The sequence below is a fragment of the Rattus norvegicus genome, chromosome 7 (genome assembly GCF_036323735.1).
Source record: "Rattus norvegicus strain BN/NHsdMcwi chromosome 7, GRCr8, whole genome shotgun sequence".
In the NCBI taxonomy this organism is placed as follows: Eukaryota; Metazoa; Chordata; class Mammalia; order Rodentia; family Muridae; genus Rattus; species Rattus norvegicus.
In genome coordinates this window covers 129,791,968-129,811,285 of record NC_086025.1, presented here as the reverse complement: position 1 = coordinate 129,811,285, position 19,318 = coordinate 129,791,968, and the positions used below count along the sequence as shown (strand labels likewise).

The window sequence follows — 19,318 nt, the reverse complement described above, 5'->3', positions numbered from 1 at the left end:
TGGTCTACAAAACAAGCCCAGCACCCAAGGCTCAGGGAACACCGTGGAGGTGGGGTGGAGAGATTGTGAGCCCCAGAGTGTCAGGGAGTTGGCGGTGAGACTGTCTCCCAGGAATGTCAGAAGCAACACACATAAAGTCCCACCAGCATTGCCCCCTAAACATGAGCAGAGAACAACAGTAGACACGCCAAGATGGATGGGGGAAAAGTCCCAAGGTCTCAGTCCTACACAGAAAACTATAGACGACCAAGGAATGCTAAGAGTGGGAGAAACAGTCTTCTCCGGGGAACAGCACACCAGTGGACTATCTAATGCCCAGTGGTCAGCCCTCGCAACATACACGTGAGCATCATCATGCACTGAGCAGGTCGTATTTAAGAACGCAAATACGCAGACAGACACACAGATACATATACACACTCATACACACAGACACACAGACAGACACTCACATATACACACTCACAGACACACACATTACACACATATACACACTCATACACACAGACACACATACAGACAGACACATACACACACTCACAGACACACGCATTACACACATACACACACGTATACACACGGACACACAGACAGACACTCAGACACACACATTACACACAGACACACACTCATACACACAGACATACAGACACTCATAAACACACACATTAAACACATACAGACACTCATACAATACATAGTACACACACGCACACACACACATGTAAACACATACATGAAACAACAGTAATGAAAAAAGAGGCCATGCATTTAAAAGAGAACAAGGAATATATAGGAGTGTTTGAAGGAAGAAAAGGGAAGGGAGAAATTATGTATACTTTCAAAAAGAAAAGATTCTAAAATGAAAGAAAAGGAATAATAGTGTCTTGACTTAGTCCTGCCAAGACAGCCTTGAAACTGGAACTATATTTGCTTGTGAGGCATCTTACTTTTATTAAAACTAGAAATCGGAATAAACTGAATTTAGAACCAGTCATTGACAATATCCTATCACACTGGGCAGTGGGGGCACCTGCCTTTAATCCCAACAGTCAGGAGGCAGAGGCAGGTGGATCTCTGAGTTTGAGGTCAGCCTGTTCTACAGAGTGAGTTCCGGGACAGCCAGAGCTACACAGAGAAACCCTGTCTCAAAGGAAGGAAGGAGGGAAAGAAGGAGGGAAGGAAAGAAGGAAGGAAGGAAGGAAAGGAGAAAAGAAGGGAGGGAGAGAAAGTTGCTTCTGACTGTACTGTTACATCAGTTGAAACCTGTATGTAAATAAGTACCCATATACATGATTAAGAGGACTTGCTAAGTAACTTTTCCTGTTGAATGCAGGCAAACTAAAAGGGGTTGAGCATCCTGCCCTTGAAGGGAAATCCCAGTATCTTCCCTTGATTGACATAGCCCTTCTTCCTAAGCCCTGTACATTTAGATACCCGAAATTCTCAGGGCTTCTTGGGTGACTTTAGCAGTTTCACAACATCCTTTCCCACACTTACCTCATGCCCCCATGCTCATTGAAGAATTTCTGCTTGTTTTCCAACACTCAGTGTCCTTGTCAATCATTCAGGACACTTTCCTTCTGGATACACTCAAGTGCCCTTGGGAATATTTTGCATCAGGACTTGTTTTGTTTTTTTTTTCCCACTAGCCTTTACTAGTCTTGGAGAAAGAAAGAAGGAGAAAGAAAGAAAGAAAGAAAGAAAGAAAGAAAGAAAGAAAGAAAGAAAGAAAGAGAGGGAGGAAGGGAGAAAGAGAGAAAGAGAGAAAGAAAAGAAGAAAGAAAGAGAGAGAGGAAGGGAGAAAGGAGGAAGGCAGGAAGGAGGAGGGGAGGCAGGAGGAAAAATGGAAGTTGAGCCTTTAGTCCACCAACTATTCTGTTGAATGCATGCAGCAAGGGATGTGTTGGGCTTTTCAGAAAATCATTCCCTTGAGCTTAACGTCCGTCCAGAAAGTCGAGAGGGGACTCCCCCATCATCTCTTCTGGCCAGCCAGCCTTAGATTTCACAACCTATTTTTAGCCAAATACTTTTTTTTTCAAAAAATATTTAATGGGGCCGAAGAGAGGGTTCAGTGGTTAGGAGCACTTAATGTTCTTGCAGGATTTGGGTTCGACTCCCAGTTCCCACATAGTGGGTTACAATCATCCGTAACTCCAGTTCCAGGAGTTCCGACGTTCTCTTCTGAGCACACATGTGGTACATACACATACGTGCAGGCAAAACACTCACATATGCAAAATAAATCATACATATATATGCTTATATATCTGATACGAAAGATAGATAGATTGATAGATGGTAGATAGATGACAGATAGATATAGATAGCTACATGATAGATAGATAGATAGATAGATAGATAGATAGATAGATAGATAGATAGATAGATAGATAGTAGATAGGTAGATAGTAGATAGGTAGATAGTAGATGGATGGATGGATAGATAGATAGATAGATAGATAGATAGATAGATAGATAGATAGCTACATCTTAAGTACCAGATCCCACATTTCTGAGGTTTCTTACAATATTATCCAAACAGCAATATGCAGCAGTGAGGGGCCACACTTTCCTGGCATTGGTCTGCCTCTCCCACCCATTGGCTCTATAATCAGCTCAGTTTCTGTATCAGGTAAAATAGAGGAAATACTGAGTTATGAAAGGGCAGAGTTGAAGTTCAGTAAATGCTGGCTGTTGCCACACTGTCCTTGTGCAGAAACCTTTAAGTAAATAAGCACTGAATGAATTCTACATCTAGATTAGCTCTGTTCCTCTAACGATGTGGGGTGGGGGCACAAGATGAGGAACTGAATCAGTAATGAACACATATTAAGATTGGTTTGCTTTTATTGCCATTGGACCCTACTGCCTAGTATGTGATCAGTTAATTATTTTGTATTATGGAATTCCCCATATATCAACCCCCATAATTCCCCATAACTCCCCCACATTTTTCTGCCCTGTGCAGATTGGAGCTCCCGCTGTGGTTCACATCACTCTTTCTACAGCATTCTCCAGCTGTCTATTGTCGGAAGCAGGATATGGGCAAACAGTTAATGTGACTGATGCTGAAGGAAAAGAAAAAGGCGTGAGAGGAAGTGACAGTTCAATGGGTACCAAAATTCTATCCCTAATGTAATGGGAAGTGATTCATCGAGGTGGCATCTACACAGAACGAAATGTTCTAGTATTTCAGAAAGTAGGAAAGCTTTCTTTAAAGAACAAACAACTATCAACCTTGGCAGGTTCTAGGTAGAATTAAAAAACATGTTTTATAAGTTTAGAGCCTATTGTCCAAATTCTTCCTATTGCAGGTGGTTAGCACAAGGCCAGCACAAGAAAAGGATGGCAGGGGTTGGGACAGTGGCTCAGTAGCTGAGCTTGCTTGTAGCTCAAGCATGGCGACCTGAGTTGCAATCTCAGTCACTCAGAAAAGGCTGGGCATGGTCACACATTCCTGTCACCCCAGCACTGTGGGAGACAAAGAGAGGAGGGTCACTGGGGCTTCCTGGCTGCCAGTCTTGCTCCAGGTTCGGTGACTGACACTGTTTTATCTCGTATAGGATAGCCTACATGCGCCTCTGACCTCCTCACTTACACACACACACACACACACACACACACACACACACATAGACACAGACACACAAACACACTTACACACACAGACACATACATACATAAACGCACAGAGATACACACACACACATAGACACAGACACACAAACACACTTACACACACACAGACACATACATACATAAACGCACAGAGATACACACACACACACACACACACACACTACTGTCTTAATTATTTGAAGTATAGAATAAAAAGAAGAGGAACAAACATATCTTTGCAGGGGTGTGTGTGTGTGTCTGTGTGTAATGAACACTGTCTGCTACTCCATTGAGATTCTGTCTTGGCAAAAAGGTCTCAATAAAGTTGAGGGACTTCCCTCATAAAAAGTAATCATGTGATCAGTGTTGGTCCCTTTTGAAAAGTACTGTATTTTGAAAGAGGAGACACTCACAGAATTGCTTCCTTAATATTAAACCTATGGAGGGTTTGTTCAGAACAGATGTCTGGATACCATCCACAAATTCCCCAAAAGGGAACCAAGCATTTACACCCTTCTACGTCTCCACAGGTGATTCTAACACAAAGCCAGGATTGGGGAACCAAATAAACCAGCCAGTAATGAGGTATTAATGCCAGCTATTTTGAGCCCCTGGTTTAAATTGAAAACAAACTCCAGTGGGGGCCTGTTCTTCCTCTCCCTGCCTTAGGCTTCCTGCCACTGCTCCATGTCCTCTCCCAGCTCCAGGCCACTTTCTCTGAGACTCTAGATCAATCTCAGGTCTTAATCCCAGCTTGGCCAGGAAAGGGTCCAGACTCTCGGGCTCCTCAGTCACCACCAGTTGTCTATTTATGCACTTCAGTCCCTCCCAAATCGCACACATTTGAAGACAAGTTTGAACTCGGCCTGGACTTGGAAGGCACAGAGCCTGGTGCCTCTAAGACATCAGAAGGGCGTGTGCAGAGGCAAGCAAGAGGCCGAAGCTGGCATTGATCCATTGCTGTCACACACCCGGCAGGCTGGGTCTACGTTACGGCATGTACGGATGCCACACCCCTGTCTAGGGTAGGACTCAGTATCCCCAACCGGCAAGCAAAAATTGAGCTTTCTCATGGAGGGATGTGTGTTCAGCAGAGGCGCCGTCATCGGGAGCATTACTGAGGGGTGCATTCCCGTTTTCCTCTGCTGCCTGGTTTTCTTGGACAAATGTAAGCACACTGCCAGTATGACATATGTCACACTGCATCCCCAATACGAAAGTTACCTTGAAATGCATTCTCTGCTGGAAATGACCATCCTGAGAAGGCCTGACCCAGAGGAGAGCCTTTCTCTCCCCATGTTGCTCATGGTAATGAGATCTTTGCATTTCAAATGAGATCATGCCATTTAGGGCGGGCATGTGAGATTTCCCTCGAGGCCAAGGCTAGGTAGTTTCCAGTACTGAACATTAGTGACCTCCATGGAGAGAGAGGTTCTGAGTCACCTGAACTTTGTGCCACTCATTCTCAGAGAGGCATGGGTAGCGCTAGCACCTCCCAGGGACTGACCTGAGGCTTGAAACTGTATCACTGCCTAGGTTGCTTCCAGAGCAGTTCTCCCATCCCATCTCAAACTGAGCCATAGCTACCATAGGGTGCCTGCCTTCCTCCAGCAGCCTCTTGAGTCCCTCCAAGGGCACCTCTTCCCACTCAGAGAAAAGGGATCCTCTGGGCTTCTACTGCAGCCAGAAGGACTCAGTTCTTCAATTCCTGGGGCTCAGAGAACAAGTGGTCAGCTAGTTAAGCACATCTGAGAGAATCAATAGCCATGTGCAACCAACGCTGGGCCATTCACAGAGCCGCGTGTGTGAGCATAAGATCCTGAAACTTCACTGGGCAGGGTCCTTTCACAGGCGCATGGTGTGGGTGGGGGGCGGAGCGGGGAGGGGGGAGCAGCCAACAAGAGACCGACCACACAGTGAATTGGAGGAGACTTCCTCTAAGGGCACAGGAAGCTGAGGTTGAACTTTATTCTAAGACACAATAATCGATCGTCTAAAAATAGCGTGGCAGAAATTGTGGGGGTGGGACAGAGAAGTGCACATTTTGCCTGCTTGTAAGAACTCATCAGGCTTGAGGAACTGAAAGGTAAGGACCAAAGGTCCCCCTTCACCAGCTGGCTCACTCGGGGAAAGTAGCCTCACCACTGTGAACTTTATATTTTCTTCCCTGAAAAATGGATCCACTAGGAGCTATAGTTAGTGAAATAAAACAGAAGAACCAGTCAAAGCTTGTAACCAACAAATGTTACTTCACTTCTCCTTCTTTGTCCATCTCCAGGCTTCTTTACCGCACTGTGCTGCACACGTTTGATACTTTGTTATCACCCATTCCCTCTCTCACCCTGCTCCCCCTCCCTCAGCGCTCTCCCTGTCACCCCTCATCCCTCGCCTTCCTTGCCACTCTCCCCTGTGTCCCTTTCTCCTCCTGTGCAATCACACATATCCCCCCTTACGATCTCTTCCTCCTCCCTCATATCCCCCTTCCTGTTTAGGTTTTGTAACCTGAACAAACATATATGCATTTAAATATAATTTGCACATATAACGGAAAGAGTGTATTCGTGTTTCGGGATCCAACTTACTTCATGTCACATAATGGTCTCCAGTTCCATCGATTTTCCTGCGAGTGCCATGATTTCGTTTTTCTTTATGGCTGAAAAAGATCCCGCTGTGTACATGGGCCCCATTTGTCTTCTCGCAGTGATAGACTCCTAGTTTGGATGCATCGCTTGGCTATTGTGAGTGCTGCAGTAAAGACACAGATAGACAAGTATCTCTATGGTCTCCCCGTCTTTCTCGAATACTCCCCAAAGAGTTGTAGCCAGGACAGCTGTTTTTAGGGTTTTGAGGAGCCCACACACAGATTTCTACTCCGGACAAGCTTACACTCCCATCAGCGATGAATGAGAGTTCTCCCTTCTCATTTTGGCCAGTGCGAGAAGACATCCCAAGTTAGTTTGTTTGCTTGTACCCAAGGGATGGGGATAGTGAAATACTTTCCAAGATTTTTTATTAATCTTTTTATTCGCTTTCATTTCAAATGATATCCCCCTTCCCAGTTATCCCTTCACAACTCCCCCATCCCATCTCCCCTTCCCCCCCTCTCCTTTGCCTCTATGAGGGTGCTCCTCCACCCACGAAGCCTCTCTGCCTCACCAATCTAACATCCTCATACACTGGGACACCAAGCCTCCACGGGACCAAGGACCTCTCCTCCAATTGATTTAAGAGAAGCCCGTCCTCTGCTACACATGTATCTGGAGTCATGGCTCCCTCCTTGGGTACTCTTTGGTTTGTCTTTTAGCCTCTGGGAGCTCTGGGTGGTCCAGGTTAGTTGGTATTGTTCTTGCTATGGGGTTGCAAACCCCTTCAGCTCCTTCAGTCCCTCCCCTAACCCTTCCAGTGGGGTCCCCAGGCTCAGTTCAATGGTTGGCTGTGAGTACCTGCATCTGTATTGGTCAGGTGCTGGTACAGTCTCTCCGGGAACAGTCATAGCAGGCTCCTGTCAGCAAGCGCTTCTTGGCATCAGCAATAGTGTGGGGGTTTGGCATCTGCAGATGGGATGGATCCCCAGGTGGGGCAGTCTGTGGATGGCCTTTCCTTCAGTCTCTGTTCCATTTTTGTTCCCTGTCTTTCCTTTGGACAGGAATACTTCTTGGTTAAAAATTTTGAGATGGGTGGGTGGCCCCAACTGGGGGCCACATGCCTATCTACTGTAGGTGGTCTCTGCAGGTTATACCTCCCCTCTGCCATCCCTGTTGCATCCTGGGAACCTCGCAGTTCCCTGGTATCTGGGACTTTCTAGTGGCTACCTCCCAGTTCCTCATCCCCCATTGATATATTTTTTATTCGATTTCCTGACCCTCTGTACTTCTCTTAAGTTCTTATTTGGCAAGCCATAAGCCATCTTGGTTGTGTTATCATATTTTAGTGCTTAGCTTTTGCAGCGCATACATTCTAAGTTACTGCTTTCCTTCCTTGAGACAGCCGTAGTGTAGCCTTTGAGCCTACTACTGTGAGGCCCCTGAGGACCCTCACTTGACACTTCAGGGGCTATTACTGTATTTGCTTGCTAATGTACCGTCCTGCCCTCAACTAGAAAGCAACCACAAAGAGGACAAGCCTTTCTCTGTCTCCCTCTGCTTGATTTCCAGTTACTAGTGCAGGGCCTGAGCTTTAGTAACAATCACCAAACAAAAACAAAACAAAACAAGACAACAACAATAACAAAAAATTACCACTTAATGCTGACAGAAATCTCCTTCATCTTTACCTTTTAAGAAGTAGCATGTCTTGCTAACTTTTTTTCCCTCTTTTTTGTTTTGTGAGTTGGGGTGGGCGAGTGGGTGTCTCAATACGTAGCCCAGGTTGGCCCCAAACCCACCATCTCTCTGCCTTGGCTCTTTAAGCCCTGGGATTCCAGGCATGCACCAGCATATCCAACCTTAACTTTTTCATCCTAGATTTGTACTTTTTAAAGAATATAGTTGTGTTTTTAAGTTTTTAACTGTATGTACATATCTACCTGGAGCAGTGTATACTGTGGTAATAAGCAATATACTTTAGTGACACGCATAAGATAGCAAAATGAGGACACCGTATATGAGATCACGGATGTCACTAGAGAAGGAGGATCTTGAGGAAGAAGGAGTACTGGGCAGGAACCTGCAAACCTGCAAACATCCTGACACTCTAGTTGATTTGGAGTTTTGTTGTATTTCATTTGAGGGAGCCATTTCTTTGCTTTTGTTCTCTTTTCTTTCTCTCTGTCTCTCTCTGTCTCTCTGTCTCTCTGTCTCTGTCTCTCTGTCTCTGTCTCTCTCTGTCTCTCTCTCTCTCTCTCTCTCTCTCTGTCTTTTCATTTTGTTTTGGTTTTCACTTATTGTTTCGGAGGGGTTTTAGTTTCTGTCTCCTGTACTGAGAATAAATCCTGAGCCCTGAAAGTCCTAGAGACTTATTCTACCAACTAGGTATTCTCCCAGCTGGCCTCTCTTGCCTCTCCCCACCCCCCTTTATTTTGGTCTACATGAAGGGTAGATAATGCAAAAAGCACAAAAGCTGACTGCATCACCAGACAGGTAAACTGGACGGAAGGGGACTTTGATATTAAAGGAATAGCAGGCGGTGTCTCTGCCCTCACAGCCTTAGAAGGTGAGCAGCCTCCCAGGTTTACCCATGGGGAAGTTGATGCTAAGCGATTTGTCCAAGGTCAAGCAGGCCACAGACAGCTGAGCCAGGTGGGGAAGCCAGGGCAAGGACTTGCAGATACCAAGCCCTTTCCTGCACCCAGTGTCCAGCTTGATTTCCCAGCAGTTCCTGTACCCATCAGCAGAATTCGGTCTCCTCCACTGAAGAAGCTGCCATTGTCCTTAGGACAACGCCGCTCCCCAGAGGATGGGGCCACCACCCTGTCCTTTAGTGCTGTCCTTGCAAGAATTCGGTCACGATAAGAGTGTGCCAGTCCCCTTTCCCTGGGTTATAAATAAGCTCTTGACCTCCATGGTTTCTCCTTTGTGTGTTGGCCACGCCTCCCTGAAGCTTCTTTCCTCATCGTCGGGGGTGGGGGGTGGGGGGGAGAGATGAAGGACAGGGGACTCTAGGACTTGTGGTGGGGGATGAGAAAGGCACCACCAACTTCACGTGGCCTTTGAAGAACTGGCCCAGAACTTCCCCTCAGACCCAGCCGTCATGGCTTCCTCTTGCTCCGATAGCCAAAGGGAGTTACATGACAGATGCATGGCCCGGCCTGTCATAAGCAGTGTCCCTCCAGACAGGGCACTATCTATACATAGACAGCACAGCTACAGGCTGTGAGGGGAGGTGGAAGGGAAACAGAGCCACAGGTGTCACGCCCTTGGCTTTCTCTCATTGGCAGGTGGGGTTTCTCTTCCATTCCCAGCAAGCATGCTATTAATAACTTGCCTTTTGCCATTGACATGTTATTCCTTTTGGAGGCAAAGGCTGCTGGAGAAGGTCATAAATATCGCCACTTCCCTGCCCTCCCCCAAACTTCTCAGAAACTGCCCATCGGTGCGGGGAAAGCAACAGACATCCCCTTGACCCTTTCTGATGTCCTTGGTTCCCCCAAAACTACCAGAACCGCAAAATGATTTAAATATATTCTCCTGGACTGCAGTTAGATTGTAAGAATGTTTCAAAGGAAACAAACAGTAACAATGCCCAGGCTGGCTTCATCTTCCCACTGTGGAGGGCTACACTCTCAAGCGGTAGAAACTTGGGTTCAAAGTGCCCATGTTTTGAAATGTTTTGAAAGTCTTCGAGTGAATGAACATCTTCAGTTACTGGGCCCCACAAACTATGTGGCCAGCCTAGCTAGGAATAGATTATTCCCCTCTGGAACCTTTCCCTTGACACCCTTTGGTGATGCCAAGCACCTCTTCGCTGTGCCCTCACTTGGCCCTGTGACTGTGGCCATCGACACCTCCACACTGGAATTCATCTCTGTATCCCTCCCTCCAGTTCATAGGTTCCTTGAAAGCAGAAGTGAAGAGTAGGTGATCACTGCATTTCCCACGGTTGATGAGTAAATGATTCTCTAACACTGGGCAGAACCTTCTCGGCGTCTCCAGTCCTGTATCGTTGCTTTATAACTTTGCAGAGGACAAACTGCTAAGCCAGGCATAGTGCACACACCTATAATCCCAAAGTTTGGCGGCAGAGGCAGGAGGATCAAGAGTTCACAGTCAATCCCAGGCCAGCTGAGTTTTTGAGAGCCTGTTGAGTGAGAAAGAGTCACAGACGGACAGATGGATGGACAGACAGACAGACAGACACAACAGATAACAGCAAGTGTTCTTCCTAGAGCCCTGTGGCAGATATCAGCCAGTAAACAAGCCAGCTGACGTCTGGTGGAACAAAGTCTTCTTCACACACCTTCAGACCACGGTGATGGTCCCCAGAGGGACACGGGTAGGAGCTGCAATCCCGGGTCACTGGATCTGTCCCCAGGCTCACAACTGTCCTCTCATGGAGTATAGAAAGCCATACATAGCAGTTCCTTGATTAATACTCGAAGGTTTCATGCTCTGCCAGAAGCACAAGAGAGGACACAAATTAGCATGTTCCGAAAGAGGAACCAGAAATTTACACACCATGCATTATTCAGATTCCACACAGGCATTAATGCCTCTATTTTCAACTAATCAAGTCGTTCTGATGCACAGCAAGTAGTAAATACTGAATACATTTCAACGAGCCATAAAAGGACCTGCAGCTCTCGTGTTCTCTTATCTCTGAGTGAAAATAAACCAGGAGCATGTGGCACATGCACGGAAAAGAATGCCGGGCAGTTAATCAGAGATGAATGGGGAGAACTTACATCGGCATACCTCAGATGGCCATAGGTAGCATGGTTACACACACACACACACATACAACAAAACACACAACACACATACCACACACACACGCACAGGTCATGCACACACACATACACACACACACACACACCCCACACACCACAACACACTACACACATACCACACACACCACACACACACATACAACACAACACACAACACACTACACACACACGCACAGGTCATGCACACACACATACACACACACACCCCACACACCACAACACACTACACACATACCACACACACCACACACACACATACAACACAACACACAACACACTACACACACACGCATAGGTCATGCACACACATACACACACACACACACACACACACACACACCCCACACACCACAACACACTACACACATACCACACACACGCACAGGTCATGCACACACACATACACACACACACACACCCCACACACCACAACACACTACACACATACCACACACACCACACACACACATACAACACAACACACAACACACTACACACATACGCACAGGTCATGCACACACACATACACACACCCCACACACCACAACACACTACACACACACACACATACACACATACACACACAACACACCACACACCACGCACACTATACACATACACACTACCCACTCACACACACACACAACACACAACACACCACACTACACACACACAATACACTACACATGCACACTCACATACCACAACACACAACACATATACATACTACACACACACACACACACACACACACACAGACGCTCGCACGCACACTACAGACTTGGGGCCTCAATGCTCCTGAGTTCAAATTCTGACTGTTACTTGATAACAGTATCCATTCGAAGTACTTCTGAAGACATCCCTGAGTCTGTTCCTTCCTACTTTAGCAATAAATGGTGACACCGACCACCTCACAGGCTCCTTGAATGTGAGGAGAGCCCACCTGTGCACAGCACATAGCCCAGAGACCGGGAAGCTCCAGCAGCCGCTTCTGAATCTCCCCCATAGTTCTAGTGGCCACACTCCCAGAGAACTCTGCGATTCCTCCTCCTCTCTCACATCCACTCTCTTCCTCTTCAGACCCACCAGATGAATCTCTAGTTAACGAAGACATTAATTCCAGGCCACAGTGACTGATAAAATACCTTGGCAAAGAAATGTCCTGAACCTGCTGGTTTCTTTACTGACAGAGAGAAGTCTGCATGCTTTTGAGACAAGCAGGTGGATGTGTGCAAAGGATGGGCTAACTGCTAACCACTGAGTGATCAGAAGTCAAGTGAATAAAGAGAGGCCTTGCTTGGCCCTACTGGGAGAAAAAAATTACATCCAAAAAGGCACCTGAGTGAATGATCTCCTAAGACTCATCCCAAGGAACTGTTTTCTGTGGCATTGCCTCTCCCCGTTAGCCTCAACGTTCCTCACAGATACTATTTGGTATAAAAAAAAAAACAAAAAAACTCTGTAGTAAAGTCATAAAAATATCTTCAAATACATACACTAAATATTTTTCACATAATCTAGGAAGTTAAAAAAAAACCTTAAAAGCAACAATTACCAGCAACTGCTTTGGCCAAAGTAACCAGATTCTTCCCCAGACCTGACGTGGTGTAAAATTATGTAGCTAGGCAATGGAATATCAGGGTTTCAGTAACACTGCAAACCGAGTGTCCACTGCGCGACCGTTCCGTGTGGGCATGAACTGCTACCGAAATGTCGGACCTGACATTGTTTTACTCAACTCTAGAGAGTCCCAAGCCTGAAGAACTGAGCCTCCCCTTAGGAGGGGAGAGGCAGAAAGATCAGTTCACCATCAGAAGACAGGACTTAAGTTCCAGTGTCAAGTCCTTGCTCGGCCAGGCAGGATCAGGCGCCAATCCATCTCGAAAGCCCTGCTAAACCCTCTAAGCAGTCAAAATGAAATAAGCAAATCCTTCCTTTCTTTCGGCAGTCTTGGGGGGTTTGAAACGATGTGACATAATTTTATTCAACGTTGCATAAATAAATAAACTTGAAGTCCTGTGTCACAGTCAAACATAAGGGCGGGGGGGGGGGTGTGGCTCCGTGGCTCGGTGCCTACCCAGCCCTGGAAATAAGTAAATAAATGAACTATATTAAGGTCCTTAATCTGAGGTCCACGGATGGACTGCTGCCATGTCTAACACTACACGCAAAAATACGTGTGTCTATTTGAGGATTTTTCTGGATGACAAGGTCAGAGTTTTCATTAGGTTCTGGAAAGAAGCCTTAACTTCTCGCTGCATCACTCCCGCCATGTCTCTTCTGACCGCTCCTCCCTTCCTCCCCAGCTGTAACTCTACCGTAAGCTTCTACGGCTTTCCATAAACTTCCTTGTCATCAGCTCCGTCGACTTCTTCGTTTATGTCCTGGCTTTGCTGTCTTGCTCTAAGTATCTTTCCATAGTCAAAGAGCGGATGGGTTGCTTTTTTAATTAATATTCTAACAGTTTAATGCATATTTTTTAGCAAGAGGCCTTTTATGTGCACTGGTAAGTTTGATTTGCAGAAAGCTCCCCACCCCCAACTCCCCAGCCAAATGGCTAGCAATTTATTCCGGCACTGTGAGTGAACAGTTCATATTCTTAGCCAGTTTATTCTGACTCTTCACATGTATTTGGCCAGTTTGGGCTGGTTTTGAACTCAATATTTCATCCATTCCCCGGTGTTTCTTCGGGGCCAAGACCAAACTGTATAACTGCCACATTGAGTTTCTTTACTTGTTTTCTGAAGTGCAGGGGCTCGAACCCAGGGAACGAACTGCTTAGAAAGCACTGTTGCTGGCTGCACCCTCAGTCTAGTGCAGCACTTTGCTATCCCAGAAGACCTCACGGCTCACTGACTTCAGACCTTACTGCTAAGAGTTCTCCAGACACCCAACCAACAATTAGCATTGACCATTTCATGCCCCCCCCCCCGCCTCCGACTCTAACTTCCCAGTCTGGCCTCTTCTTCACTTCCTTCCCCTTAACAGGTCACCACCGTTTACCTTGCACAGTTTCTTGTTTATTGGCATAGTGTTTGTTCCCCCCGAGGTACTTTTAAGAGAGACCGAGTTTGGGTCTACTTGATTGAGTTTTTTGTATCAATAGTCATAAAATACCCCCATGTTCATAGTGAAGTCTGGACGTATTTGGTGAACTGGTGAAGGCTTAGGAGAGGAAAAACCTATGTTCAGCCGCTGTTCCTCTTTCTGAACACCCACTGGCTTCTTTTACACAGGCTTCTTCCACCAAACAAGTAATTTCACAAGTACAAAACAATGTCTATGGGATATTTTAATTCCACTAATGTTAACCAATTAGATTCTTCTAGAAAGAATGGAAGCTGTTACAGTATCAAATACAGTATCAAGTACAAATTAAGAGTTATTCTGGGGGCTGGAGAGATGGCTCAGTGGTTAAGAGCAGTGACTGCTCTTCCAAAGGTCCTGAGTTCAAATCCCAGCAACCACATGGTGGCTCACAACCATCTGTAATGAGATCTGATGCCCTCTTCTAGTGTGTCCGAAGACAGCTACAGTGTACTTATATATAATAAATAAATCTTTTTTAAAAAAGTTACTCTGGTCAGACCTATGTAGTGGTGCAAGTCTTTAATCCTAGCACTTGGGAGACAGAGGCAGGCAAATCTATGTGAGTTCCAGGCCACCCGGTCTACATAGTGAGTTTCAGGACAGCCACAGGTATGCTCCGAGATCCTGTTTTGAAACTTTTTAAAAAAAAAAGAGCCAGGCATTCATTCAAGTCCTCTCTCACGTCCTTCAGTATGGTTCAACTATTTCCTTACTACGGACCTATGTATTTTATAATATGATTACTTATACTTATTTTGTAATCCACTTATCGGCACACGTCTGTGTCGGTCTACTGTCTTTACTAAAGACTATTCTACTACGGCTTTGTGTAAAACCAGCCTTTGCCCTTACGCAGTTTGTTCTTATAACAGTGAAATCCTGTTTTCCTATATGTTATAGTTTTGAAGACTGAGGTAGCAAACTCAGCTAGCAAACATCTGCCTGGCACTTACAAGATCCTTGTTCAATCCCCAGTATGGAGAAGACAAAATAAATAGTGGCAATTGCAGTTACAAAAGCTATTGTTTCCGACCTTTTCATTTTTAGCATGCCTACTTCTTAAGAAGTTTATTTTTTGAAAAGTAAGTTCGCCTTCTGTTTCTAAACATATTTGTTGCTGAGTTTCCAGTCTGACAGAATAGACCATTATGTCACTTGCAGAGGTCATGGTAATTCTTCCTGCTCCTCCCAAGATACACATTCCTAGCTCACCCTTTGTCCAGTTGCCCTGTGAGATCTCTGGATTTGTGTTTGCATTTCTAGACATTGGCTCCTCTGTACAGCAGGGGAGTAGCACTAACATGTTCTCTTTTATGTTTTCCCCCACGGGTCTCAATGTGTAGCCCTGGCTGGCCTGGAATCCCTGCATAGATCAGGCTGGCCTGTAGCTCTCAGAGATCTGCTTCTGCCCCCGCCCCCGCCCCTGCCCCTGCCCCTGCCCCCGCCCCTGCCCCTGCCCCTGCCCCTGCCCCTGCCCCTGCCCCTGCCCCTGCCCCTGCCCCTGCCCCTGCCCCTGCCTCTGCCTCTGCCCCTGCCCCTGCCCCTGCCCCTGCCCCTGCCCCTGCCCCTGCCCCTGCCCCTGCCCCTGCCCCTGCCTCTGCCTCTGCCTCTGCCTCTGCCCCTGCCCCTGCCCCTGCCCCTGCCCCTGTCCCTGCCTCTGCCTCTGCCCCTGCCCCTGCCCCTGCCCCTGCCCCTGCCCCTGCCCCTGCCCCTGCCCCTGCCCCTGCCCCTGCCTCTGCCTCTGCCTCTGCCTCTGCCTCTGCCTCTGCCTCTGCCTCTGCCTCTGCCTCTGCCTCTGCCTCTGCCCCTGCCTCTGCCTCTGCCCCTGCCCCTGCCCCTGCCCCTGCCCCTGCCCCTGCCCCTGCCTCTGCCTCTGCCTCTGCCTCAAGGATTATGCAACTGTATCACTGTCGCTCACCTGTGCAGTATGTCAGAAATTTTAATCTAAGGGAGTTAAAACACTTGGTAAAGTTCAACTGATAGCTACATATGCAGAGAGATTTTAAGAAAATACTGATTTCCCCCCTTTCCTGGTAGATTGTTGTGAAATTGATTTATTTATTTTTTTATTTTTTTATTTTTTTTTTGGTTCTTTTTTTCAGAGCTGGGGACCGAACCCAGGGCCTTGCGCTTCCTAGGTAAGCGCTCTACCACTGAGCTAAATCCCCAATTCCAGAAATTGATTTTTTTTAAAAATATATATTTAGATTATATTAGATTTAGATTAGATTTAGGAAGCTGATAACTCATTAAATCTGCTATTGCTGAATCTAATTTAACAAACTAACAAAGGTCCGGGCTTCTCCATGGGAAAGCTAAGAAACCTTAAATCTCTAGGCTACTTCCTGTTTACCATGTGAACGAATGTTAAAATAGGTTCAAGGTTAATTTGCATGTCTACGCACTAAAATAAGGCTGTTGTAAGTTTCCCCCTATATCTCTAAAAGAGGATTTTTCGGGGTGTTTCATTTGACTTCATTAGATAAGTCAGAGATGATGAACACTGACCAGCACCCTCATTTCTAGAGCTGAAGAAAGCAGACCTGAATCCCCTAGTGCTCTCCCAGCTCACTGAGTTGGCTGTGGGGCTGGACTGGAGCCTGTGGCCCGCTAAGCTGCCCGCCGGCTGGCCGTCTTCTGCAACGTCTTGTTTCACTTTGCATCACAGTTCTAACTAGAAACACTCAGATGAGGGGCTGTAGTGATGGCTCAGCAGTTAAGAGGACTGGATTCGGGGTTGTGGATTTAGCTCAGTGGTAGAGCGCTTGCCTAGCAAACGCAAGGCCCTGGGTTCGGTCCCCAACTCTGGAAAAAAAAAAAGAGGACTGGATGCTCACAGAGGACTCCCATTTTGTTTCTCAGAACCCATATAGTGGTTCATAATCATCTGTAACTCCAGTCTCAACGAATACAACGCCTTTTTCTGACGGACATCCGAGGGTATTTGATGTACACTTGTTGCACAGACAGGCACGCAGGCAAAACACCCATACCCATATATAAGTCTAAAAACAAATTAAAAAGAAAAAATACTCAGATTACCTTCCTCAGCTCTCCGGAAGTTTCTTCATTGTTACCTCACACATCCTTTTTTTTTTTTTAAGAAAATTATTTCTTATAGAATGTGCAGAGCTTCTGATCTTATGAAATCGTTTTCCTAGAGGTTTGAAGAACTAAGATGTGTTTGAAAAGTCACTTACAACACTCCTGTGTGTGAAGGAGCAGAGATGACAGCCAGCCTTCTGTGACACAGCCACACATTCTAATCATTGGAAGCCGGGCACACCCATTCACAAGTGTCTCGAGCACGCCAAACCACATAGGAAGGACTAGCTGATAACAGCCAGGCCTCAGGAAGAAGCACAGGGACCCATTACAAGCAGTCGAAAAGTTCCACAGGGGGGGAAAAGAAATTGGCACAGCAGGAAATTCCTGACCAGTTGTGTAATCGCTTACACAAATGCAGTGGCCGATAAGTGCATTTTTATGATTCTGCTTCTGCCTGATGCTTATGGCCTTATTCAGATGTGTCAACTGGCACACATATTACAGCGTCAATCTAACTCCACCTGATGGTGTGATCCAATAAACCGTAGCCTCATCTTGACCATCGGGAAACACTCCTGGCCTTTGCAAAGTGGTCGAAGAGGATAACAAGTAAAAAGTACTGGGAGAAACTTGCTTTAAGTTTAGACCCCGGGGAAATCATCCCATTGAGGATCTGATAAACTGTGCCATAATTTGCTATGACATAGGTAAAGAGATTTAGGGGTGGATGTCTAGAAGTGTAAATTAAACCTGTGCCTGTCAACACGATGCTCGAAGAGCAGAAGCTGAGGTATGATACAGACATGATACATAAATACACCGTGCTCTGTGTATGTGAAAACACTGCCTGAAATGGCTTACATGCGCTTACCAGGGCTCCCTTTCATCCTTACACCACCACTGTAGAGCGTGACGTCCATTCTCCAAGTCAGAAAACCACGTTCCTAAGGGATCCAATTACGTGTGTCCTCGTGCTACCTTGGCAGAACGGGATTTAGGAACTCCTGGCTCCACCACCTTCTGCTTACGCAGCACTGAACACACCCCAGATCCTCTGTGGGGCCTCATTTCCCTCAGTGAGCAAATGAGAGAGCCGGCCCTCCCACACCCCTTTCCAGAGCTACCAGAACACGTAACCAGCAAAGCGAAGTGGCGGCGGCTGCTTGCGTTAACTCAACCAGTACTCAGACCAATAAGAGAAAGTGCCAGGATGGGTTTCCAAATAATTTCCTGGGACACGCTGTTTTCAAATGTTGGCTGATGCAATCCTGAGTTGTGTTTTCCGAGCAAGGCTGTCAATGAATCACTTCCTTCAACGCTCTCGGATAGGACTGGGCAGGGCAGCGATGTCTCAACTCTCCATACACTGCAGGTAAAGGCACACAATTGGCATTGTCCCAAACATCACTTAGAGGAGTCAAAGATGTCCTCTCTGCAGTGTAATACATACAGTACAGAGACTGTGGCTTGCTGACACCCTGGCACTGGGCTCCCAGTGACAGCTCTGTGTCCCCAAACTGAGAGGCAAGAGTCCTTTAGACCTGGTCCACTAAACTTGGTTTTAGTTGTGAGGGACTATAACATAAGCAGCAGGCAGTAAATTAAATCTCATCAGAGTGCTTTACAGGTTCAAATCTGTATTATAGACAAATGGTGTATTAAGGAACACAGAGAACGCAAGACCGGTTATTTGGGGATAGCGGCGGTTATTCAGGGACAGCGGTGTGCAGTGATGTCCTTTCATCCTGTCCCCAGCAGCTCTGAAACAACTGATTAACCAGCCACATGCGTGTCTTGTTTTGCCTCACGCCGTCTGTAACTTTAGTTGTCTTGCGTGTGCTGATGTTTGACAGTTTACGTCACTTTTGCAATCAGGCAGGTGCCCAGGGAGACTCTGCTGGATGTGCACACAGACAAGTTACACCTTCAGGTCACCACTGTTTACCTGGTACAGCCGTGGGGACATGCAGATGAAAGGAAGACTTAGCTGAAGAGCTCAAGAGACTTGGTGAGAAAGCTCGCCCGGTGAGAAGTGATCCAGCATGACACCCGACTGTCAAACTATGGAGAAATCAATAATCCCCGTGCATGTGAACAACCAGAGGCCATAACAGGGCGGGCCACAGAGAGAGCTCAACGAAGAAAGGCCTTTGCTTCCAAACCTAATGATCTAAG

General features: G+C 46.5%; 1 long non-coding RNA gene and 1 pseudogene across 2 annotated transcripts; one reads left to right on the top strand and one right to left on the bottom strand.

Annotated features, from left to right (window-relative positions):
- LOC120093719 (basic proline-rich protein-like) overlaps window positions 1–19,318 on the top strand; it is a 193,081-nt pseudogene that overhangs the window by 131,392 nt on the left and 42,371 nt on the right.
- LOC103692969 (uncharacterized) lies at window positions 5,533–18,152 on the bottom strand. 2 transcript variants are annotated; one of them, XR_005487372.2, is made up of 5 exons: window positions 18,015–18,152; window positions 10,516–10,667; window positions 7,065–7,257; window positions 6,204–6,366; window positions 5,533–5,811 (listed from the first exon to the last, which is right to left on the bottom strand). It is a non-coding gene; the product is annotated as an uncharacterized LOC103692969 (long non-coding RNA). The 2 variants fall into 2 exon arrangements; XR_001839029.3 differs by lacking the exons at window positions 5,533–5,811; window positions 18,015–18,152 and adding an exon at window positions 17,138–17,439 and having other exon boundaries at window positions 6,033–6,366.